This window comes from Ammospiza nelsoni, chromosome 3 (assembly GCF_027579445.1).
Source record: "Ammospiza nelsoni isolate bAmmNel1 chromosome 3, bAmmNel1.pri, whole genome shotgun sequence".
Taxonomy (NCBI): Eukaryota; Metazoa; Chordata; class Aves; order Passeriformes; family Passerellidae; genus Ammospiza; species Ammospiza nelsoni.
Genome location: NC_080635.1, coordinates 24353269 through 24378313, shown reverse-complemented (window position 1 = coordinate 24378313; position 25045 = coordinate 24353269). Strand labels below are relative to the sequence as shown.

General features: G+C 40.2%; 1 long non-coding RNA gene across 1 annotated transcript; it reads right to left on the bottom strand.

The window, feature by feature from the left end:
- Nucleotides 1-1587: 1587 nt before the first annotated feature.
- Nucleotides 1588-8550, bottom strand: LOC132071879 (uncharacterized). The gene is made up of 4 exons (XR_009418228.1): nt 8374-8550; nt 3150-3224; nt 2572-2847; nt 1588-1718 (listed from the first exon to the last, which is right to left on the bottom strand). It is a non-coding gene; the product is annotated as an uncharacterized LOC132071879 (long non-coding RNA).
- Nucleotides 8551-25045: the final 16495 nt, after the last annotated feature.

Here is a 25045-nt window from a genome sequence, read left to right as displayed (position 1 = left end):
GCCCTGAAAGCCCCCTCTCTCTTCCATGGCAAACCTGAAACCAACACTCCTGCAGCACAGCACTCTTGCTAAGCAGGAAAACAGCCTGAAGCAGAGCAGGAAATTGTCCGTAGGGTTTACTCAAAGCTTCCCAAAGCACCCAGCTACATTAATTTTTCCTAGTAGATCATCACACTGACCAAGATAACCTCTGAGCTGAAATCCCAGAGGTGCACCTGGCTAAGGGCAAACTGGCAGCAGGTGTCACAACGGATAACCTTCCTAGGCATTTGGAAAATATGGATAAATCTGTGAAGCCTTCAAAACCTCTGGATAGCATTTTCAGTAATCAATGGAAAGAAATTAAAGGAGAGACCCAGGCCAAGCTGCATGTCAGCCCTACATCTTTGCCTCTGGATTGCCTTCAATGCAATACAATGATTTTAGGGAAGGGAGGTCCATAAGGCCCCAAAGAAGCAATAATGATTTAATTTATTTGGGTAAGACCTGAAGCCAGCAGCCTATCTGCAATTTTATTTGTTAAGCAATGGTTACAGAGTAGTACAGATTTTTATATCCTGGGCATTGACTCCGTATCAAATATTTAATGAAAAAAAAACCCAATAAAAATAAAAAGTAACTGATCCAAGGACTGGCAGTGACTGTACTCAAGGATCCAATCCCTCTCTTACCTCCAGTCCCCTCCTCTCACTTCACCCCAACTTTTCCCTCCCCCTCTGCCTTTCTCGCTTGGAAGATGTTATTGTTTAACATGGCACATTCCCAAGCTGCTAGACCAGGACAGTAAAATTATTCACTGACTTTACTGTACTCTTCCACCAGTCACTCATTTTTTAAGCTTTCAGCTCTCCTTCCCTCCACCCCCACCTCCTCCATTCCCCAATGAAATTTGCTTTTTCACTTCTCTCCCTCCCTTTTTGCTAGGCAGAATCTGGAAAAAAGAAATCAAGGCCAAACTCAACAAAACTACTGCTGCGTAAGAGCAGTCCTTTTTCACACACAGATGGTCGCTCCGAAGAATGAGCGCTTTATGAGACAGACATCGTGCTGCTCTTTGCAATCCTGTTCCCCTGGACCTCAGCAGGAGTTTTTCATCACCAAAGTGGATAATAACTCTGTCAGACACCTCATACACACAGGTATTAATAAAAAAAGAGAAAAAAAGAAAATACTGCAGTGACTGATTTTACAAGAAACTGGGAATCTTAACGCGATGGCCAAAAATCGCGCACCATGATTACGCACAACCAATAGCTGTGTCAACAGGGGTTTATGGCAGGTTGCTAATCAGCATCCTGATTAATCAGCAGGGAATGCCCTTATGCATACAGCCATGGTTTTGCACTTTATGGACAACATTTCTGTGGCCAAAGTCCATGTACCGTTGCACGGCCATAAACACGCAGATGTTGTGTACTTGTAAACACCCAAGTGTCCATAAGTTTCTCTGTGTTTGCATGTGGAAACCCCATTTTCATGGGTAACAGCAGCTTACAGCATCACTGCTGGGTGCCCTACAAGGTGCCAGAAGGTAGTCATGCCTTAATTTCTCAAACTTGGCTTAATCTAAAAATGAGTTTAAACATATTATTTTAAAGGAAAATTTATTTTTCCCCGGACTAAGATTTGATGACAAACAAGGTAGATTCCCATCATTGTTACTCAGATTCCAGACCCTCAGCTTTTCTTGTGATAGATCCAGAGTGTCAAGTCCACATCTGAAAGAAACAGACAGCATCAGCATTGGCTAACTCAGAAAAACAGCTCCCTTTGTTTAAAACAGAAAAATATTTTCAGAATCTCTATATTTCACTACAACAAAAGAAGCAACACTAGAGAAAATCCCTGCAGGAAGCTTGAAGTAGGAGCTCTGTTCTAACAGTTATCTTTCTTCCACAAATGGAAATTCATAACACTTTTGTAACCCAGCATTTTCAAATTCAAATAGAATGAAATTATGCGTGAACTCTCGCCCTCTTGCTTCATTAGTCATCTCTTTCATTAGTCAAATGAGAAGGGGCAGCAGTTCATGCTTCTGCTCATGACAGAAGTTCTCACAACAACATATTTGAGAGCTATTCTGACATTAAAGTTAAAAAATGTGCTCTGCATTTTGTCTGATTCAATGAAGGCAGAGAAGAGAAATGCTGCCATCTCAGAAGCTTTAAGGTGGTTGCGTTCCCAAACAGGAGTTAATGTGTGACATCCTTGTGCCACCAGCAGACCACTGCTCAGGAAGCACTGAACAGTTATAGTGCACATGGAAGCACAAATCCCTGCTAAGGACCTGTGCTTTCCACAGGTTAACCAGCACCCAGTCTTCAAGCTCCCATCTCCATTTTTCCTTGAACACAGTGGTGGGAAATACCCTCTTTTCCTACTCTGACTACCCTATTTTTCCCATTCCTCCCTTCACCAGTCTCTGTTTCAGAACCATTTCTTTGCACTACTGAAGTTTCTGAGAAATAAACACCATGAACAACAACATGCTGATGATTTGTACTCTCCCCTGGGTGCAAAATTAATTCAGGATTTTGTTCAGGAGCTGCCAAAGATCAGCACATTACTTACCATTAGAGAGATGCACAGACAAAGCTACGAGTGAAGATTGCCAAGAAATGGGCTTTGCTCTGCCCACCTCAGTTTGCTGCTGTCAAGCCTTCAGATTTGTTTCCCAAACATAATGAAACAAATTAAGTCAGCCTTTTCAGTATCAATCTCATCCATCATAAATTAATTTTTAGGGGCATTTTCCCATGGATTCAATCCAAGTGACCTGGATTCCATGCTTCTCTTCTACACCAATCATAAAAATTAACAATAAGTGTTCAAAATGAGATCTCATACCTATGGAGCATAGAATAAGATTTAGAAAAGTAAGGTTAAATGTGTTTAGAGATTTGGGGAAAAAGTTTAAACAGCAAGTCTTTCAAAGTAACAAAATTATTTGAAACAATTTTATATTAACACAGCACAAATAGATTAGCTGTTAACTCTGAATGCACACAAATCACATATAGTCCTGTTTTCAATCAGTCTTTTCAAACATGTAGACACTATTTTTTAATTATTATTAATGACAAGTGCTCAGACTGCACCGCAAAAGCAAAACTTTTATTAAAGAGGGTGAGAGGAAAGGAGAAACTTACCATAAAGACAGGTTTTTCAGCGACACATATCTCAGTCACTCCCAATACCTTCTCTGGCATGGATGGTGCTGACCTCTGTGAAATAGAAGATAGGATTGGTCTGGGGAGGAGGTTAACAGGCCAGTTCCTACAGTAAACAAACTTTTTAATTGAGGATCTTAAACAGGGTAAGAAAAAATAAAAATCAAACAAACAAAAACCCAATAACAATTTTTCCTCTACAGGAAAACACATGGTGCAAAGGAAAATGTGTATTTCAATGTATTTTCTCACTTTCTTTCTCCATATGCCTCAGTCTGACAATCTGAGTTTCCCCTCCTAAGAGCATCAGCTGCAGTGATTATCACGACCGCAATTTGTTGATGGCTAAAAGGGAGGAAAGCCTAAAAACAGATAGGGTGATCCATCCTCAATCTACCACATTTATCAAGCCAACTTTAGAGAATTTTGTAATGCAAGATGAGCTCCAGAGTATTCAACAGGGACTTCTGTGTTTTCTTTGAGAATTTCACTTTTGCCGGGTTGGGTTTCAAAATGTTTCCATCTTAGCATGAAAACAGGGGAGGGTATAAACCAGCCCTGCAGTGCTCTGGCAACCTTGTGCAAGTCAGAAATGTTCGTCTGTGAATGATCTGACAGGGGCTGAAACCCCAGGCTTGTAAAACCAACCAACAGACTTCAGTGCTCTCAGTGGAGGCAGGATTGATCCCTGGCAATCCAGGATTATCAGGGCTGTGTTTTTTCAAGCAGAACAGGGAATGTATTTCAGCTGGATTTTAACTCAAGAAAACTCTCTGATTGTAATGGCATTACTACCTTTCTAGCTTCCCCCTTGCTCCCTCCCTGCTTAGCTCCCCTGCCAGCAGCTCCCCACCTTGTCCTCCAACACACAAAGCTGTTTCTCCATCTCAGCCTCAGTCACATAAATTGCTCTGAAAGGCAGAATCCCCAGGCTCTCATGAAGCTCCTGCTGAAATTAATGAGACTTGGCACCAGATCATCTTATAGAGAATTATTTGCAAGAGCAACACCTTACTTACTATTGGAGACAACACAAAAATCACTTCTCCACTGACAGTTTTCATCCTCAGCTTTAACTTCTACCCAAGTCAGGAATATTTTTTGCTTTATATCTGACTTGACAGTTACTAATACTACTGTGAGAACACACCACCTGACTTTATATGATTTAGGAAGAGGAGAGAGAGCAAAGATAATAGTTTCATTATAAGTTTTAAGTCTCTGTAAATCTCTCTACATTGAACGATTCCTGATCTCCCAAGAGGGACTTTCCAAACACTGAAGCCATGCCTATTTGGCAAGAACTACAGACAGGGATTTCTTTTTAGTCTCCTTCGTCTCTACAGAGGGCAAAAATCTTGGACAGAAAACTTTGGCCCAGAAGCCTTTTTCTTTACTTGCAGCAGTTAGAGGCACAGTGATGGTTTTAATAGAGTTCTGTAATGACTCTATTGCTACTTTTTATGACTATTTCTTGGAGCAATGAAGTGGCAGAGGCAATGATATTGAATGACTAACTTTTCTACAGTGAAGAAGAGAGCATAATTAGTTCATGAAGTCATTTTCATTCAAAGAGCAAATGCATTTCTAACTCCCTCAAAACACAGTAAAAATTCTTTTTCACCTGTGTGCTCCCCTAGCCAATATCAGAAGGTGAACTTATGTTGCCCAGGTACTTTAAGAGTAACTTGAAATGTCCCCTTGACTTCTATTTTGTGATATTCCTGCAACTGTTCCTTAGAGGGCCTGGGACAGAGCCTAGCAATGCTCCCTGGACCACCCCAGGATCTCATACCCTCCAGAGAACCACAGCATTAATGGGCAGCTCCACAGCCCTGCTTCTCCCACCTGCGCAAGTACAAGGCAGCTCTGTCCTGAACCACATCCAGAGGATAAATCAGGTCCCAGGTGGGATAAATTGCCCCCTCTCTCTTCACTGGCCTTGGAAAGGGTTAAGGCTCCTGACATAGGTGCTTTGATTTGGTGACAAAAGCAGGAGAGGATGTTCTGCTCATGCAGTAGTTTTTCTAATGACATGGACTTTGCAACATAAAGGGAATACTTTTTCACCATGAATCCTTATAAAGATGCAGTTTGAGACTGAGAGACCCTCACAAGGGCTGCAGGGTGAAACTCAAGTTCCACTGAAGGAAACTGATAGTTTTTACCAAAGATTTCAATGGCACTGGAATTTCTCCTACTTGTGTCCAGACAGCTAGGTTTATAAGCATGAGATCCCCCAATCTACTAAATAGAATATTTATTAACTTTACTTTTAGTGTATCTAAAATCACTATCTAAACCAATCACAGCTGAATGTGATGACTCTCATTAACCAAAACCAAATGAGTTTCCCCTACAGTTGAACTCTTGCTGCAGCTGTAGCTGTGACGTGGTTCTGTGTTATGCTGTTCTCTAGTAAGGCATGTCAAAAACACAAACCAAAGGGGAAAATTATTTCATTTCCAAAATAAATAAATGCCTTTGATCAGTACTAATACATGAAAGGCAGGTATTAAAAGTTAAGGGACATGTGGGAAATTGGTTCCTCACAAAACTTCAATTAGCTTTCAAATTATCTCTCACACAGTGTGTACAAATACTCCTAACCAAACTTCACTGAAAAATGGATTCTCAATACGTTTATTTACCTAATAGTTAACACAAGGATAACAACACACATGCAAATGTAAAATAAAAACATATGTGGGGATCTTTTGCCCCAAATAAGAATTTGAAACAGATGTGCTCTTTTAACTGTATTTCTTCACCCAAAGCTTTTCTCTTCACTGTTTGTGTCTTTAATGTATTTTTTTTTCAAAGGTATATAATAATTTATTCCCCCTTTTATCTGACAAGCATGGTTTTCAAATAACATATTCTATCTTTATTTCTTGCTGGCATAACTCATCCATATCAATTGGTGTTTTGCACAAAGGGAGCTGACTGCATTTCAACTGTAAGCTGGGATACTATTTTCATTAGAACTGCATTTAAAAATCAACATAACAATGTTGTAGGATGAAAACATTATGATATTCAACATTGTTTCTGCAAGTTTTTTATTCTTAAATCTTCCATTAAACTCATGTTTTTATTGGACACTTCCATTCCACTTCTCTCCGCCTGTTTTCAATAGCAGTGCGTAATGTTTAAAGGGATAAATTAGCTGCAGCAGCTTTTCAGTCCCACAACCAGAAAATATTGGAAAATATATCTGATGTCTCTTTTCTCCTCAAAACTTTAATTGTAGCTTTTGCAGAAAAGCATTAAAAATTTAGTAAAGCAAAATTCCCTGGGGCAGGGAAACACAAGTCAGCTCTCTACCCAGTGGACCAAATCTGAATGAGCCCTGCAGGACTCAGATTTCAGGCTATGCTCACCTACACTGAAAGGTAGGAAATGCTGCTAAATTTCTGCTGGACCTAAATGGCAGGGTATGGGTAGCAAGGAAATGCAGGGACTGTGTTTGCAGGAGGTCCAGGGCTGGTGTCCACAAAGTCCTGCTTATTCCAGCATCACTGTTGAGCCCCTCAAAACTGAAGCTTATTAGAAGAGCACCACAGTTGAACCAGTAATTAAAATTTTGTGTTAATTTGCAATAAATCAATACAACCAAAATTCCCCATGTCAAGGTGGTTTACCCATGAAAAACTCATTAACAAAATCTTTATCTATCCTTTCCCAATGTTTTCATTCAGTCCTTCCAGTGTTCTTGTTACATGACAGGACCATGAACTGCATGGCTGCTGGCATCTTTCACCACTGGACCCTGCCATATCCACCATGAGTCATCTAACCATGAGTGAAGGGAAAGTGTCTTCATGTTCATGTGATACAGGGCTTCTTTTCTTTTCCTTTCTTTTTTACCGTCCTTACTTAAAATTTTCCAGATATCAGAATTGGGAGTTGACTTCTTAGTATTCAACAGTACTGGTAGCTTCAAAAGATGATATCCAAAAGCATTTTAAAATATAGTATCAAAGAAGACATCACCTTGGTAACAGCTGAGCACAGCAGACATTTTTGGCACCCAGAAAATGTCAATGCTTCATATAATACAGACTTTATAAGCTAAATTTTTTTTTAAATAATTCAATTCAGATTTCTCAAAAAAGTGATAATTTCATCAAATAAGGTAAGATCCTTCAAGGCAGTTGTCAAAAGACATATTTCTGGCCCAATTGCTCAAACCTCTGGCTTTTTCAGATATCTGATTCAAAATGTGCGGCTATAAATACTTTTATATCTTTTTAATGGTAAAGAACTAAAATATAAATGAAACAGGGTACTTTTTCTCCTTTTCATTACTGTGAAAAATGTTAGAATGTGGTGCTGTATTTTTTTGACCAAGCAAACACATTCTGCTTGATGCAGACACCTGACAAAATTTAAAGCTACTATTTAAAGTCTGGCAAAGCCAAAGTGCCTAAAAAGGGGGTCTTATTTAACAGTGTCTTATAAAAACAGTTTTATGGAAGTGGAGAGAAGAAACAGGCAAATTCAGTAACTGGGGAACTTACAATAACCATGATTACCAAAGAGTAAATTAACATATTTTGGGAGCTTTGGCACACTGGCTCCCAAAATGCAGTTACACAACAATCAGACTGAAAGGGAAAAAAAGTATTACCATCCTGCAGACCTGGCACATCTCACTGAAAGCTCACAAGAGAAAACCAAGCTGCAATAGCCCTACAGCAATCAAGAAAACCTAGGAAGACTGAGACAGGGAGATGGCACTATAAAAATCATAATCAGACTCAGGAACCAGATTTAGTGAATTACATGTTGGCCTTTGAGAACATTTGAGAAGCAAATGAAAACAATCAGCAGAGAAAATCCAAGCAGCATTTGGACATTGACCATTGGAAATTAAGAACAGTGTCAATTCTCCGAGTTTTCCTTTTTTTTCAAAGTGAACTCAAGCAAAGCTAGTAAAACTTAGCAATTGTTAACATACCACCATAACTACAGGTTAATAATGTCCCATAAACTTTAAGAATTTCAAATTCATTGCTACAGAGCAACTTATACATTCATTTTTGCAACAAACCCATTTTCACACTCAAAGACATCAGAAAAACAGATTAAAGTTTATTTTTCTTTTGATAAAGAAGTTAAGCAGATTTTGGCAGCTTGCCATCATTTTGACCCGATCTCCCAACTTCCCCCCTGCCCGAATACTATAAATTATTCTTACAGTGGTTGAGGGGGAAAAAACCTGAAAAGCTTCAAACATTCAAGTCCTTTGGCTGAACCTCTCAGAGGCGTATCCCATGGTGACAATCGTTAATAGTGCCAAGTGGCTCCTACAATCTACCAGCAGGAACCTGGTCTGCTGAGTTTTGTTTACCGGGATGTTGTGTTGTGTCTGTAGAAGTCGGACTGTTCTGTTCCCCCCTATCTTGTAATGGCTTTGCCCTGGTTCTTCCTTTCCTCCTTTATGCTGCCAGTTATCCCAACTCCTCCCCATTTGCCTTGGAGATAATTGTACCCTCTCTCAAATCCCTCCCCAGCACCCTGTCCGTCACTCGGAGTTCCCACCCTTCTCTCTGGAACTCTCTAGAAACTTCTAACTAAAGCATCAAGTGATTGGCTCAGGGGCTGGGGCTCCACCCTCAAGTTGTCCCCATTGGTGTTCTCCCTAAGTCAATCATTTGTATCCCACTCCCCTCTGAAACCCTATTCATCCAAGGACTGACTCCTCCCTTGTTTCCCTTCTTATAAGCTGTTGTAACTTCCCATTATTTTTCTGTGGCTGTGGGTTTCCTGTTGGTGTCAATGAACATGAGTTCATTACAGCTGGAGAGCGCTCTCTTATTCATGCTGGCTGTAGCTATAAGCCCAGCCACATCCTACCATAAGGTAAAGCTGCTGTCATAGCACAGAGCGTTTGCCTTAGGTGCTGTCCTGAGCCATGGAGATTGGGATAGCACCCCCTGGACTGCTAGCAGTGCTGGAACACTGGCCGGGACGTCTGAGAAGGACCATTCTTGACCAGCTGGACCGCTTCACCAGGGAAAAGGGGTGGCGTTTGTGTTTGGGGGCCTGTGGCCCGGAGTGGCCAGCTGACTGCTGAAATTCTGCATTGTACAAGATGCCTCCCAGACCCAAGCCAGCACCAGTACCAACTCCAGCTGGTTTGGCAGTGCCAAATGGTTCCTGTAATCTGCCATCAGGAACCTGGGTTGGTGACTTTTGTTTCCCAGGATAAAGGGCCAGCATTTGTGTTTAGGGGGCTGTGGCCTGGAGTGGGCAGCACGCTCCTGAAATTCCACATTGTGCAGGATGCCTCCCAGACCCAAGCTGGCACCAGTGCAAACTCAGGCTGCTTTCACAGTGCCAAGTGGCTCCTGTAATCTGCCATGTCCTGTTGATGTAATTGGGGAATGAGCTCATGAGACAAAACCAGTAAATGTGGCATCTGAGGGTGAGTATATCTGTGATTTCCTAAGCATTTATATCCCACTGGGAAACTTTCAGACAAAAAATCCCTAAAAAGCTTCCTATTGCCAAAGGTTCAAATACTGTATTTAAAAGGGGCTTTCTCCAGGTTCCTAAAGGCAGCTGATCAAAGCCTGGCATTGTGCAGAGAGCACAATGCACTTCACTTGTGCCCAAAGGCAGTTGCTTCCCTGTGGCAGCAGCGTGGCTGAGTGCAGGCTGGTGCTTCCCGCTCCTCTTCCCTGAACAAGCAGCTCTCAGCTGCTCTCTGGCCAGGCTGGTTTTAGGGAAGCTCAGTGTTAAGAGTGGGATTGCATTATAGCTATGTGGAATGAAGTGCCAAGGTTTTTTTGAGTGCTTGTAATGCTAAGTTGTAAATTAATTTCTAGCAGGCTCCAAAGGCAGAAGTTCTGACTCGTCAGTCCAGGGGCTGGGACTCCTGTTGGACATCCTCTACCGAGCTCTGACATTGCATGCAAATATCTTGCTTGGAGCAAGAGAGGCTGTGCTCTAATGGCAGCTTTTGGCTGGGATCTGAAACCCAAATTTTCATAGATTTGAAGCAGCCACAGCTCCTGCTAGGATCAACAGGAGATGCAAGTGCCAGTATTGTGAATAGCAAGACTTAATCCAAGTTGGATACTCTTGGTTTCTACTTGCAGTTGAAAACGGTGCTTCTGTTGTCTCTCAGTGTCTCTTGATGGTGTGGGATGCTGTCAGGCTTGGCTGGCTGATATTTTCCAGCATTTTCAAGACCCCTCAGAAGTTTAAACAACTGTACATTACTATTGTTATTAACAATCATAAGGTATTTATTTTATTATGACTTGGGCAGTATTTCATTCAGAGAAGCTCAACTCATCTTCTAATATTTATGAGTTATGGTTTGGTTCCTTGCCAGTCAAGTTTCCAAAAACTAGTTGCTCTCAATCTTATTTTGTTCAGAGAGACAGTCTGAGCTTTTCTGGCTCTGGAAGCAGTGGACGTAAACATGTGACATTTCATCTCACAAATGGCATCATTTTTACAGTGCCAGGGTCTGGTTCATTTCTGTTTTTCAGGTTATGCTGCCATAACCCCATTTATTTGAACACAGCTGATCTGCACTAATGCAGCTGAAAGTCAAAGAAGCTGGCCAAAATGCCTGTAGGCCACTACAAAATGATAAAAAGTAATACAGAAATGTGACTCAGCCTCTCAGATGGCAAAAACTCCTTTGCTGCATTAAAGTTACGTGACTGGGATACTGCGATCTGTCTTCATTTCTTGCATATTTTATTGTGTTTAAAATTATGATTAAGGGAGAGTTGGAGAGTAAGGTAGAAAATACAGAATGCTTGACTTGTTAAGAGACAGAAGAGATTCATTAAAATGTGCTGTGTAGCCCCAAACCCAATTCTTACCCATTCTACAGAAACACAAGCTGCAGTTTCTGTAAAATCCACTGTCAAGAGGACAAAGTGTTGCTTTCTTTTGCTTCCCCCCTCCCCATACTTTCACTCTCTGATTAGTCCTGTTATTTCTTTATGAACAAACCTGACTACATATCCATCCTCAACACTTTCGGGCCTCATCCACCAAACAAATGTTGTTTAGTTTCTTCTGATTTCTTTTCCTGGTGAACTTCTTTGTTGTCTGTGTTGTTACAGACAGAATTCAATTCAAGTTTATTTCCTGATTTCTTTTCAAAATAGAATCAGGAAGATGAGTTATTACTTGTATCATTTCAGGCCCTAGCAGCCCTTTCCTGGGCTCTTACTCGGTTGTTCCAGGAGCTGTATAAAACCAGAACAAAGGCAATGTGTATGCTATTGCATGCTTTTAAACATATTCTTATAGAAAGGCAGAATTGCTCCTTAACTATGAGACAAATTCTGTTTTGCTGAACTCCATTAACTGTATACCAGGATTGAAAAATCTGACCATTATCATTTAATCATAGATGTTCTTCATGCTGGCCTTGATAACTGCAGTGGGAAGGAATGAGAGCTTGCAAGAGGTTGTACTTCAGAGGATAACTTGATATTTAATTTTTCATGAAAAGGACAGTTTTCATGTCTTAGTTATTTCCCTTGTAGCAAATCTGGGCTCATCAAAGCCTCATGTCCCACTTATGTAAGTTCATCATTCTCAGGAGACTGAAAGTCTGGGCATTGGGGTGTCCCAAGAAGATTTTGAAGGGGCTTAAACAGGATCCAATTTAGTAAATATTATTTGTACTTTTGACACCTAGCTGTCTAAGGCATAATTACTTTTTAAACTAGCCGCTCTTGCTTGTGTAGAACTTCCCAGTTATTTGGAAGCCTTTACTGCTAATAATTTTTTATGCCAATATATAAAAACAAATACTGGAAGAGAGCAGAGCTCCTAGAGAGCCATCTTGCTTATATAGCTGCAGCTTCCCTGGGTATCTGCCACTGCCTCCAGGGAGCAGGATGCAGTGAAACTGTAGACGCTCCTTTGAGGGATTCTCACTGAGCTGTTGACAAGTTCTTCATGGGCTGTGGACAATATACCACTGTGCACTTGTGTCACACCACAGGGCCTCCCATTGACGCTTATCCTTCTCGTTTGGCCTCTGACCTCCACTGCTTGCCACTTAGGGAAGCAGCAGTTCAGAAAAGAAAGCAAAAGTCAGACCAAAGTAGCTTTCATCTACCTTGGATAGCCTCGCTTGTACTTCTCGCTGTTTTTCAAATTGCTCGGAATTAATGCAGGTCCTGTATTTTCCCCCCATTTTGAAATGAAGTCCATTTTTGAGTATAAATGAACAAAAAAGCATTTTCACTGCTTCCCACATGTGTGAATTTTCACCTTGACATAATTTTATTTTAATTTTTTTTTCATATCAGCAGTAATCCAGAACTACCCCCAGAGAGTTAAAAAATGTGCAAATGCAAATTCACAGGTTTAGTCTCTCTGCAGTGTCTGACTTTCACATGTTAGTGATCTGTGCTTGGGCTTGCTGAACTGAAGGCCAAATGTAATATAAAAGTACAGTTTAGACAATCCATGCAACAATGATTTTGAATGTGCTCTTCTCATTCATCTGGGCAGCTAAAACATTCCCTTACAATTGGTCACTATATGAATGCCAGTATTTAAGTTTGGACTGGAAATAATTATATTACTCTGCATCCTGACTGTAGAGCTACAGCCCCCCAGCTCTTCACTTGGTGATGCCAAATAATGACTTAAGTAGCCTCCAAGTCCATTAATAGAATTACAGGAGTGCTGAAAAGCCTGTCTTTATCTGGGGTTCTGTGGTGTTGAGGTGTTGTACAAAATCAGAATGAAAAACCACCTTTTATGATGTGTGGGTTGGAAAACAACCCACGAAGCCTCCTCCATTCCTCTGCTCAATCCCCAGTAGCTGCTTTCCCCCTCCCCCTGGTTCTGGAAGTGGTCATCAAATGAAAGGGTAGGGCTAGAGGGAGGGAAGAGGGTAATTTAATTAGAGATCTAAGGGGTCATTCTTTTCCCCAGCATGTAGTATTGTTGTAACTCAGCACTCATTGATGTGTGATGGTTACAGACAGCCAAGAAACTGGCCTACACACACTCTCCTAGACTTATGATGGCAGGCACAGAACCCTTTGATTTCAAGAATGAATAGTTTACCCTCTTTTTTTTTACAGTTAAACTGATCTAGAGGAAAAATTCAATTAAAATAAAACTAGATGACACATACAGGAAGGATAGCCTGGAAAACAAAGCAAATGTTAAAAATTGGCAGTGGTCATTTACAAAAAGGACAGAGCTTTGTTGAAAATATATCCAAGAGATTCAGGAGCATAGATTTTATCAAAAGTCAGCAGGATTTAAATTCTAAGCCACATATAGCATTTGTAGTATTTTCTCTGGTATTTATGCTTCAGTTTAACAAAGATAAAAATAATTTAAAATGTTTAGTTTTGAATTTTAAGATGCAGAACTTTAGGAAATGACTGATTTAAAGATGTTTACTTACCAAATCTTCGGTTTTGATTAGAGGTTTCACAGTTTTAGCTGGTGGTCTTTAGATGTTACTTGCAAAACTATGTTTTCATTCCTTCAAGAAAGAAAATAGTTTCTGACACTTAATAGGCTGAAAGAGCTCATGTTTAGAAACTATCTTGTAAATGAAAGTGGAGGGATTAATCAATGATTAATGGATAATCAACAGTTATATGAATATATTTTAATACTTGCTTTTGGCAGGAGCAATACATTAAGTGAGAATCAAACCCAAAGTTTCTCAGTGATGATTAAGCATTGAGACACTAGTGGTGAAAGGAAGCTACTGGATATCCTAATGATGTAAGTCACTGCTGTAATCGAGTTACCTTCTTTTGCTGCTTCATTTCATGAGGCTAGGAACAGTGGAGTGCAGCTGAACATTTTAATCCTTTTCCCCTGCCCCACAATGAATTAAGAAGATGGTCCCTGCTTAAAATAGATGGACAATTATCAGACCACTAAGGCAGCCAGTTGTAGCTTCATTCACACTGGTTCTCCCTGGATGCCAAGTGTTTGCAGGATCGAGGCCAGTATTTATAACTCCAATCTACTGCATAGCTCTTTTTCAGTTCTTGATTCTTAACAGGTGCTCTCCCACTGCCCAGTCTCTGCTGACTGTGAAAGCAATTGAAGGTATTATGGTTAGACACTAAATATATCACAAAGATTAACTTGATAAATGATCAATTCTGGCCTCATGCTTGAAATTTAAGTCAATTGTCTGGATGAAATGTGTAAATCCCTGTATAACAGACATTTATCTCTCTCCAGACTTTTCAGTGCTCTGCACAAGATGAAAGCCAGTGAGTGGATAATTTTTCCTGGAGGTGATGCTGTATTTTTGTCTTCCACTAGGAATAATTGTCTGGGATGTGGTGTCCAACTGTGTGTATGCATGATATAGTGAAGGCTACTTTGGAGAGATCTTCCAGTGGTGAAGCTCTGAATGGCCTGAGATCTGTTAGAAATCCCAGATGAAATACAAAATGGGATCTTGCCTTCCAGGCATTGTCCCCAGTGTCCTTCTGGTCACACCCCTGTTCTTAGGGCTTGCCCCTAACAAGAGAAATGGGAGTGTTTATTCACCATAATAGCCTGCAGGCATTGTGCTGCAGTTGCTTTAGTGGGAATATTTTCTTTTTCTCTTACATCTTTCCCTTCCTTTCTCTCTTGATCCTGGCTTCTCCCCTTCTTTCACCTTTTCTAGATGGGCTGTACATTTTCAAAGTTTAACACTTTATTTTTTGCCTGTTATTCCCTAAGTGGCATGGCTGAAGTGTTAGAGGCCAGTCATCAAAGTGCCTTTAAAAAGGGAATTGTTAGGGACTCACATATGTTTGAACTATATGTGTTTGCATAGTGATTTTCAGGGGTTATCAGAGGAAAATATGAGTTGCTTTGACAGTGGTCCCATCACAAGCTCTTATCTTCAGGAATTCAACCTCCTACTTTTACAGCCTATTCATAGTCCCTTTGGAAGTTTTAAGCACAGCATGTTAGGATGTTGGTTAACAGCAAATAAACCTGTGTGCTGACCTGCCCATGTGCTAATAATAAGTCATGAGTCTGTTTTTTAAGAAACTCTGTCACAAATGGTGGTTGAAAAAATAAATGAAAGGCCAGATTCCTACAGATAAGACCATCCAGATGGAACTGCTGGGGGATAGGTTAATGAGTTGGCTCTGTAGCCTTGACAGTCTTCTTTCAAAAAAAAAGGGGCACGTGTTGTTCAGACAAGCCCATACCTCTGTTTTCCAAAAGTGAAATTTACCATGGAGTGAAGGGCCAGCGAAAGGTCTCTGCTTTGAGCTCACAAGGGATTGGAAGAACAGATAAGGTTTGTGCTGGTGAACCTCAATTCTAGGGAGAAAACCAGCTCTTTTGGGGAGTTCCTGAAGAGTAATTGAGCCTAGGCATGAACATTTTGTGAGGGCTTTTGATACACTTCTGGTCCTTCAGGGTTTACAGAGAGACCTGCATTTATGGGTCAGGGAGATTCGTGGTTATCTTGCTCATACCTTTAAATGAGTTCCACAGAGCCTGCATATGTGGGAAATATGCCATTATTTTTTGCAAGAATTGAATGGTTTTAATTTTTAACTTCATCTTTTCTTTTTGTTATATCACTAGAATAATTAGTTCCACTTTTCCATAATACTAATCAGTTCAGCATTTTCTGAAAGGACTTTTTGTATTGCATAAATTACTTCCATTTACATGGAATGTTGGATTTGCCTAAAGTAAGAAATTATGGTTTTTGCCAATAGACATCCCAGACATTTGGTACCTTTTTTGGGGTGTTGGAAGGTGGTTAGAGGATAACACTAAAAAAACCCAGTTATATGCAGCTATTATATCTTTTGCAACAACATTTCAGTTTTTGGTGTGTGGTGGCTGTTGCTTTATTTTTGGACAAAACCAGCTTGGATAGCAACAGCTAAACTCCTTGGTCTGAGAGTTGCTTCCTCTTTTGGCTAAAGGACAATTTACAGAGCTAGTTCCATGATTTCTAGTGTCTCAAGAGTGCTTTAGAGTTTCACAGCAGGAGATTTGTAAAAGGGAAAGGAATGGTGTACAGGGAATTAAAAGGTCTGTAAAACTAGAGGCTCACTCTCCTGTGAGGAGTGATCTTGTCTAAATCAATAAATGTCCATGGTCTGTGTTTTTCAGCTCTGATTGTTAGGATTGTGTGTTCAGTCAGTGCATGCAGAACAGAGCCAATATTGACTTAATCATACCAAAAAATGTATTTACAGCTATTTGTCCAAATTCTGAATAACTGTTCCTTTTGTTCTCTGTCCTTTGCTATTCCCAAACCATAATGCAAACAGATTTTGGCTCTGAGTCCAGTGAAGTATTTCTAAGCATGCTTAACTCCAGGCACACGACTACTCCAGCAAATATTTGGAAGACTTTCTGCAGGCTTAAAGGTAAGCACACACTTAAAGAGTTTGCTAACTGCAAGTTTTGTTTTTCCTGAGTATTTAGAACAATATTTTTAATAAATATTGTGTCATGCACAATAAAAGAAGCTCCTGAATAAAGATCAGTATTACCTGTCATTCATTTTCCATTATTCTATAGTCAGCATTATCTGTGTTTCTGCTGAATTGTTAATCTGGAATAAAATATTGCAGTTAAGGGGCATCTGTGAAGAGTTGCACTCTGATACACAAGTGGTCAGAAACAATGGCTGAGCAAAAACTCTTAGGCATCCAAGATTTCTTTTGCAGAAATGCTATGTAAATACATGGGGAAAAGAAAGAAGGAAATATTGCTAATGAATAAGAAAGGAGGAATGAAGTGGCTCTCTGTATATATTTTTACTGCTAAAGGGTATCTTTTTACTGCAGCTGAACTGGTGCCTGCTAAGTCTTGCCCTGCAGACACCCCATGGTTCTCTCACACACAGCCCTGGCTGCCTTTGCCCACTCTGATCTCCTAGAAAAACTGCAGTTCTGCTAAGGGGGATAGCTAACATTGAATACTATACAGTTATGCAACTACCAGAGTAGCATTGTCAGTGAACGAAAAAAACCTATTTGCGTTTATAATTATTATGGTTCTAATTCCAGGGTAGCAATTAGGAAAATGGAATTCAGAGGCATTAGGCAAAGATTCAGTCCCAGTTGAATTTTTAATTTTTAAAAGTTGGAACATGAAACTGAAAACCAACTGTCTGGTTATGAGGAGGACATGTTCTTTATGAGCTGTTCACTTACATTTTCTGATGATTCATCTCCTGTGGAAATCCTTTGCCATGCCTTATAGACTAAAATATCATTCTGAAGACAGAGGCAGGATTCAAGCAGTACCATTCTCCCCAGATATCTTCTGATGAGGTGTCAGCTTCCTTTTGGCAGAGTCTGCAGGATAGATAAGGGACTGTGGCTGCAGGCACAAAGGGCTTTTATGACAGGGTGAGAAAGAGAAAGCTTCAGATTAGCAGGAATTTGTATCTTTATTGTGCTTTTAACTTCAGTTTCAAATCTTAAAACAGATTTTTGCTGCTACATGAACTCAGTGAACTGATGTCCTATTGCATTTTAATTTCAACACTCTGAGTCTCTGACTTCAAAGCCTGCTCCAAGTCTAGAGAAAAGTTTGCAATCTGCTTGATTTGGCCATAGAAACGTGGATTTCTTGTATGTGGTTACAAAACAGGGGGAGCTCTTGAAATTCACCAGCCATGACTAAAAAAATTCTATGTGTTTGGGAAGATCCATTGTATTTGCACCTGGATGAAGAATAATCTTACCCAGCTCTTTCCTGTTGAAGTGAGGATTACTAATTTTTAAGGAAACAAATAGAAGCCTCAGAGATAGACTAATTGAAAATAAAGTGAAGTATAACAATAAAACAAATATAAAAACCCATGCAGGATGTATTTCTTTCTTCTCTCTGCCTTTCTCTCATATTTTGTCTTATTTAGTGCTTTTACTCATACAAAAACTTTTTAGATTTGCAAATCTCACCCACATATTCATGTTTTGGAGCTTTAAAATTATGTCCTGTCAGAGTTCACTCTAAGCCTGAGGGATAGATCACATTCCATAAAATTGTTAAGACTGTCCGTCAGATCAGATGGAAATCTAGTATCTCACCACTTAGGAGTCACACTCAGCATTTTGTGTGGCCATCCTTTGAGATAAAAGTCAGTGGTGTGTGAATTCAATTATTTCACATACATAAAACTTTCCAAATCTCTCCTGAGTTCACAAGTTTTAGATATACCCATATCTGTTATGTTACTTCGGGGAGTGTCAACTGTACTTTGACTTTGTGGGAAATTAGATCAAAAAGAAATAATATTTGGTTCATTGGAAAAGGACAGTTAGAGGGAGTAGCTGGTGAAAATTAAGGAGGGTGGTTTTAAATTCTCTAGGCTGTTGAAATAATCCACATAGACCAAGAAAATGGTGTTATTTCTAGCATTGCACTGTACAGAAACTGCAGAGCAGAAATCGGCAAAGGATATTCAGACCTCAGGTTTTGGCCTGAACATTTCTCAGAAGGTGATAAGAAACTCAGGTCACATTCATCTTCACGAGAAACTGGATGTGTCCAAATGTAGCTCCTGATGCGTCAGATGTAGCACTTGATTCAGGTAATAAGCTAAGTGCAATTATTGTTCTTGTGGTGGCCCATCAGATCTATCAGTCCATTCTCATTTCCAGGGGTTCTCTGGCTAGTAACCATAATTTGACCTCTGGTGCCCTGGGAGAACTTTCACAACAAGGCAGGTAGTGGGCAATACTGAACGTTCCTGAACTCTGGTTCTGGATATTCATACCAGTCCGCAGACCCATCTCCATCTGTACCATCCACAAAGGTACATCAGTGATGTCATGCTAAAAGTTGCCACTTCTCTTTGTGGTCCAGGAGGACTGCTGGGTACTCAAGTGTTTTTGAAAGGAAGACATTTAAAAACATAAAAATAGATGCGGTACCTAACTTTAGGAGCTTATCTCAAAAGTCCTGGTGGTCCATATTTGGGCAAAGCAAGTATCAAGGTCTTTGCAGTTTTGGTGACGTGAAGGCTGCTGGATAGGCATGTGGCTCCTTTTCCCGTACTCAACAGCAAATTGTTTATGTCTGCTCTATCTCACTACAGTCATCCAATGGCAGGTGAGTATATAAACAATCCTGGGTTGGTCTAAACCAACAACATCTATCAAGAGTCTGGCCCTGTCTGCTCACTGGCACTCTGAATTTCTCTAACTTTTCCCTTTCTGTGTACTACATGAAGTCTCTTCTCATATCTGTGGAAGCAGATTTATTTGGCAGTAAAAATGTCCATTTAAATTGAAAGTGCAGTTATTTACTTTCAAGAAGTGAATAGTCTTCAATAAATCAGTCTTTCTTTCTCTTTCCTATAATTATTATTGTTCACATCCCTGTAACAGACATGTCTCCTGTAAAGCTTTTCAGCTTTAATCCACCAAAGCAGGGAAAATGTGATGTTGAAGTCCAACTGAGGCAAAGGAGCAGCCAGACCTCTGAATTTTATTTCCTACTGTTGGGTAAGGGGCTGCCCTATATGATGTCATCTATCAGAAAAAGCAGTTTTCACTTGCTTTTTTGAGGCAAGAATTATTGTCTGTTTTTCAAGGGGTTCTGAGGGCCTAGGAGAGAAGGACAAGGGTCCCTGAGAGGGATGCGTGGCTGCTGCCACAGAGACAGTGGCACATAGTAGGCAGTGTGCTGCAGTAAAAATGCTCTATAAACCTCCGAGATGGTAAGGAATATCTTGCGTAAAAACCCAAATGCCCAACTGTAACCCAGGTACCTTTGTGTTTGTAAAACATGAAGTGTTTTAAATCTTCTGGGAGGAAGATTTAGGTCCTTGGCCACAGCTGAATACCCTGTCCCTTGGAGTGCATCTGTGGGGATGATGAATCCCATGAACTCAGGGAGGATTTGTGGCCCTCAGGTAGAATGTGGATTACATTTATCTTGTGTGATTTCTTATTTGTACATTGGAGGTGATAACTCTGTGCCAATATAGGCATTTATGATGTGAATAAGGTGCCTTCTCATTTAACCCTATTGGGTGACTTCATCCCTTCTGTAGATGTTTCACCTCTTTGTCTACACTTATTTACTGCTTCCTCTGCTGAAAATCATTCAAGTACGCAACTGACTGAAAGCGCCTGACTAAACATTTTCTAAAGAAAAGCAGGATAAATCTGTAACACTGGCTCGAAATGTACTTATCAGCGTGTGCTGTGGTATGGTCGGTACTCTGTGTCACATGTGGCAAGAATCCCTGCTCTGTCCCTGCAGCTCTTCCTTATGTTGAAATTGCTTTCAAATCCAATACTATTTCTGTCTCTACTTTTGGCAGCAGGGTTGGCAAGTTTAAATTTTGAGAGTTGGGGAATGAGAGAGTCATGGAACTGATTCGTGAGGGGGTCGGAAAGGACAGGCTAGCTGGAAGCAGTCAGGACTGCTGGTGGGGCAGAGGAAGGTGAAATCCTACATGGAGCCCAGATGTCCCTGCCCACACTTTCATCTCCCCCACCATATAAGCTTCGTGTCAAAGCCGACCTATTCCTGCTGGAGGACGGCTGAGGCGATTCCTTTCAGGGGCTGTCAGCGCTCCTCCCGTGACTGCCCTGTGGAGATGCTGTTGAGTGACACGAAACACTTTTTCTCCTGACAGGATTAGCGAGCCATCTCTCCACACTGCCCAGCTCCCCCTCCGCCTCCACCAGCTCTCTCCATGTGGCCAAAGAGGTATGCTTGTGTCATGGATAACCAAATAGCATTGGGTCACTTCTCCCACATATGCTCCTGACAGAGGAACTTAGAGAAAACTTTCACCCTTCGCACACAGCTCCATTTTTGGAACAAGAACAGGAACTGTTAGTCTACGTCTGTTTCTTTTATGCCTCTCCCTTTCTGTCTTGTGGAAGCATAGGGATTGTCCAATGTTATGGCCCTTCCAGATGCACTCCTGCTCTGTCCAGTCGTCTTCTCAGGTGTTCTGTAGGAGTGAAAAGATGATCACGGTGGTTAGCCCATCCCAGCGGAAATACCATGACTAATCTCTGCTAATTGAAAACTTTCCTCTTTCTGGGAAGATGTATGATGAAACTTTCCCAATGGAATTTGCAGAATGAGGATTTTTATTCTGGCTGTTCATTTTGACACCCCAGGTAACAGTGCAAGACAGCCAGAGAGCTGTTTTTCAGGCACTCCAGTGCATGATGAGTCTCACCATTTGCTGGGGGGCAGGGGGAATCAAGACACCAGTAGTAACTTGCCTCTGCCAAGCTGATGTTTTGTGGTTATCCCGTCCTTTTCTTCATTGTCCCCTGACTGGTTTGTCTTTGTTGGGTGACTCAAGCAGATCTTTTTGATTCACTGCTTTCCCCTCATCAAAAAGCTCACTGTAGTTCTTTTGGAATGGCTGTGCTTTTGTTAACCCACATTAACTAAAGCGTGCCAGCCAGGTCTTAATCTTGCCCTGAATTTATAAGTATACTTTACTAATTGCAAAAATATTGATACAAATATGTATGAAAAAATACTTTTACTCCTCCAATTTCATAAATTAAAGAAAAAAAAGGAGCACAATTTTTCTTCATTCCATATGTAGTGTTGTTAGTATGTACTCAAACAATTCATTCAGATTGCAGTAAGCATGTGTATTGAAATCAGTGTTGGGTCTCCTTATGGGTTGAATCTGGTTCTGCACATTTACTGCATTATATTACTACATTATAATATGCTGTCATGTTCAAATCTCTAAATTTATTAAGCAGAATGTAATGTGCCAGATCTTTACAAATTTCTCAGTGTTTTGATACTTGTTGGCAGTATTATCATTAGCATAGCAAGCCAAATGACCCTTGCACTAGATTTTCCAAGCAGATGTCGATGCAGGGAACTAATTTCAGTTTATCTCAAGTTATTCTCCTTTCAGATGGTTATTCAATCCTTGAAGTATGGGACGATCTATATTCACATTATCCCAAGGGAAGCTCTTTGAAAGAACTGTGACCTCTTTGCACTTGAAGGTTAGAGGAAAGCATTTTCTTCCAGCTCTTTACAACTCTGCTTCTATATGTTGGTTGCCAACTCTACTAATCTTTTTGCCAAGGAAATCTTTTTGCCCTGTTGCTTTCTTTCTTATTCTACCCCTATTTTGCCTTGTTTAGGGTTATTTCTGGGGAAGAGGACTTTTTTTTCTCTAAAGGAATCTTTCCTTGCAGCAGCCACTCAAGTATTATGGTCTTACTATGACTTGATCCTTTTGGAAACACTGAAATGTGAAAAGGGGCACTTGGATCCCATGGTGATGAGCAGGCATAAAAACACTTAGGTAGATCAAAAAGACTGAGTGGCTGAGTTTTGTGGCTTCTATTTGAATTTTTTATTTTGTTTAACCTGCAGTGTCAACAGAGCCAAAACTCTGAAAGGCATTCCAGACTGGAAGCGCCAGCAGGGAAATGATGTGAATCTGTTTTTGCACCATTCTTTAAAAGTGAGTCTTTTTATTGTCTCCAAGGCACTGGCTACAGGCAAATATAGCTGTGCTGTTATTAGCTGGTGCCGTGCTGAGGATTCCTACTGAATAGTGTCGTTTCATGTAAAACTAGAAAATCCCAGAAAACTCTCATTTCAGACTTGAAGTTTTGGTTTTCCTATGGCAGGAATTTGTTGTGTCGCAGGGACTTTTCATCAGACACTTGAAATCAATTTTGAAGCATGCTGAAAGGCCTTTGTGTTCTTCAGAGAATCGTGATTATTTTCCTGACACAAGCTTCTATACTGTCTAACCAGCATCACTAAGAAAGATGGAACAAATGTCTGCTATGCAACAATAATGCCATAAAAAGGAATGAGAAAGGCAAAAGCATTATAAGCCTACAAAGAAAACCACATGTAGAATGACCTCTCTTGATCTTTTCTATCAAGGCACCAAGTATGTGTCCTAATGTCCAAATCTAGCTAAATTTAATCTATATGCTGTCTACAATAATCCCTCTAGGGAATGCAATGCCAAGCGAGCACACAGTGTTCTCACACTAAAATCTTCCATCGGCATTGCTGTGGGTTGTCAGGCAGTCTGTTTGCTGCTCTAGCCTAAAAAAGAGGCCAAAGTTCAAGAGTTTTTTTAATTCCTTCGGGAAGAGAGGAAAGCAAAAACATGTATTTTCATTGATTGTCCATGTTTCATAGTTTGTCCAGACATCCAGCTCACTTGGTTGTCTCTTCCTTTTGCTCCTTCCCCTCTTTTCCCCTTCTAGAAATAAAGGGTTATAGAATTTTAATATCAGAAATGAAGACACTTAAATCATTTCATACTCAAGATTTTGCTTTAAATTTCTTGTCCTTCATTCATTTATCTGATAGTAATTTTTAGGCATAAGCCCTTTATTTGATTGTGGTTCTTTATCCACTGAAATTTTACTAATTTTCTTTTCCTAGTAGTCACTGAACAGTGACTGTTTCAGGAATACTGACTGCTTTGCAGAGCCCTAGCTGTATGAGATAGCTCCTTCCCTCTCAGAAAATGCAACCTCACATAGCATGGAGCAATTAAACTGTTGGGAAATCTGAGAAACCCTGTGGTCACAGGAGATGCAATCCTACATTGACTGCAAAACTCCCTGCCAGATGAAATAAAAACAGCTATTAATTTCACTGTGTTATGAGCTAGGAGCGCATACAGGAGCCAAGCTCCAAAGCCATCCCTTTGTATGGGCTTTCTCTGAAATGTAAATGCAGTCATGCTGTCAAATAAAAACAGAGGCAATGATATTAATACTAGACAGTGCTGTCACACTTGCAAAATCTGGAAAAAATGCTTTGTCTGAGGCTAATATGTACCAGTTTGAGAACCCCACTGGAAACTCAGAGATCACATTCCCTGTGCTAATTCATAGCTCACCCTTACAAATGCACACAAGTTATGGCATCGAGGCCAAAGAGATGAAAGAAAGGCTGGACTGGAATATGGAGGAGAGCAATAGATTACCTTGGTTAACTTGGTAGTTCAGGAGTTCATGAGAAGTTTGTGACTGCTGTTCTTTGTTTTTCTTCTGCAGAGTAATTTCCCCTGTCCTCTTCCGCCTCTTTCATGTTATTTATTTTCTAGTAACATCAACCTTCTGCACTGAAGGACTCTCCCACGTGAAAGGATTTTTCTTCAGCTCACATTTTGCAAATATATTTTCTCATCGTTTTTTATGGCTTGTGCATGAAACTGTATTTTACATTTTAAGTAAATTCTTTAAAAGTGCCTTACTTGAAAATGTACATTCCCTCATTTTCATTAAGATCTGAATTAGTCTCTTAAGTCAGATTCAAAAATAAAGCTGAGCCTTATAAGTCACTTAGGTGCTCTTCAGACTTACTTTTAGGGTAAATCTTGCTAGTATTTTTTTCCCTGTGTATTGTTTACAATGATAATCTAATGTTTACCCAATGCTTGGCTGTGGAACAACAGAGAGTGGTGAGATGACCTAGCTCATTTCCTGAGCTGCATCTTTTTGTTTTCATAAGAGCTCTTGATTTAACATTTCATTTAAGAAGCCTAGTGAACTATCTCTTGATTAGATTCCGTGTATTTCCTGCCACTTGCATGAACTGAGAAATGTAGCCTTAAAGCCAGAGCCAAAATAAATATTTTTTTAAGAAACCAGCTTTCTGTTTCATGAAATTCAGATTTTCCTCCATTTTTGGGAGGGAAGTTCTGAAAAATCATTTCAGTAGGTTGCTTATCTAAGTGAAGAAGCCAGGGATTCAGCATTGTAGAAAAATACTGCAGAGACACTATCAGAATATAAGTGGTTAACTTTTCTGGAGGAAGATTGGGATATCAATGTTCTTAGCAATATGTTTAAAAATGGCCTAGGAAAACCTGTGTACACTTCACTGAACTGTCTGTAGAGTGAGAGTCCCCTTTGTTCACTCTT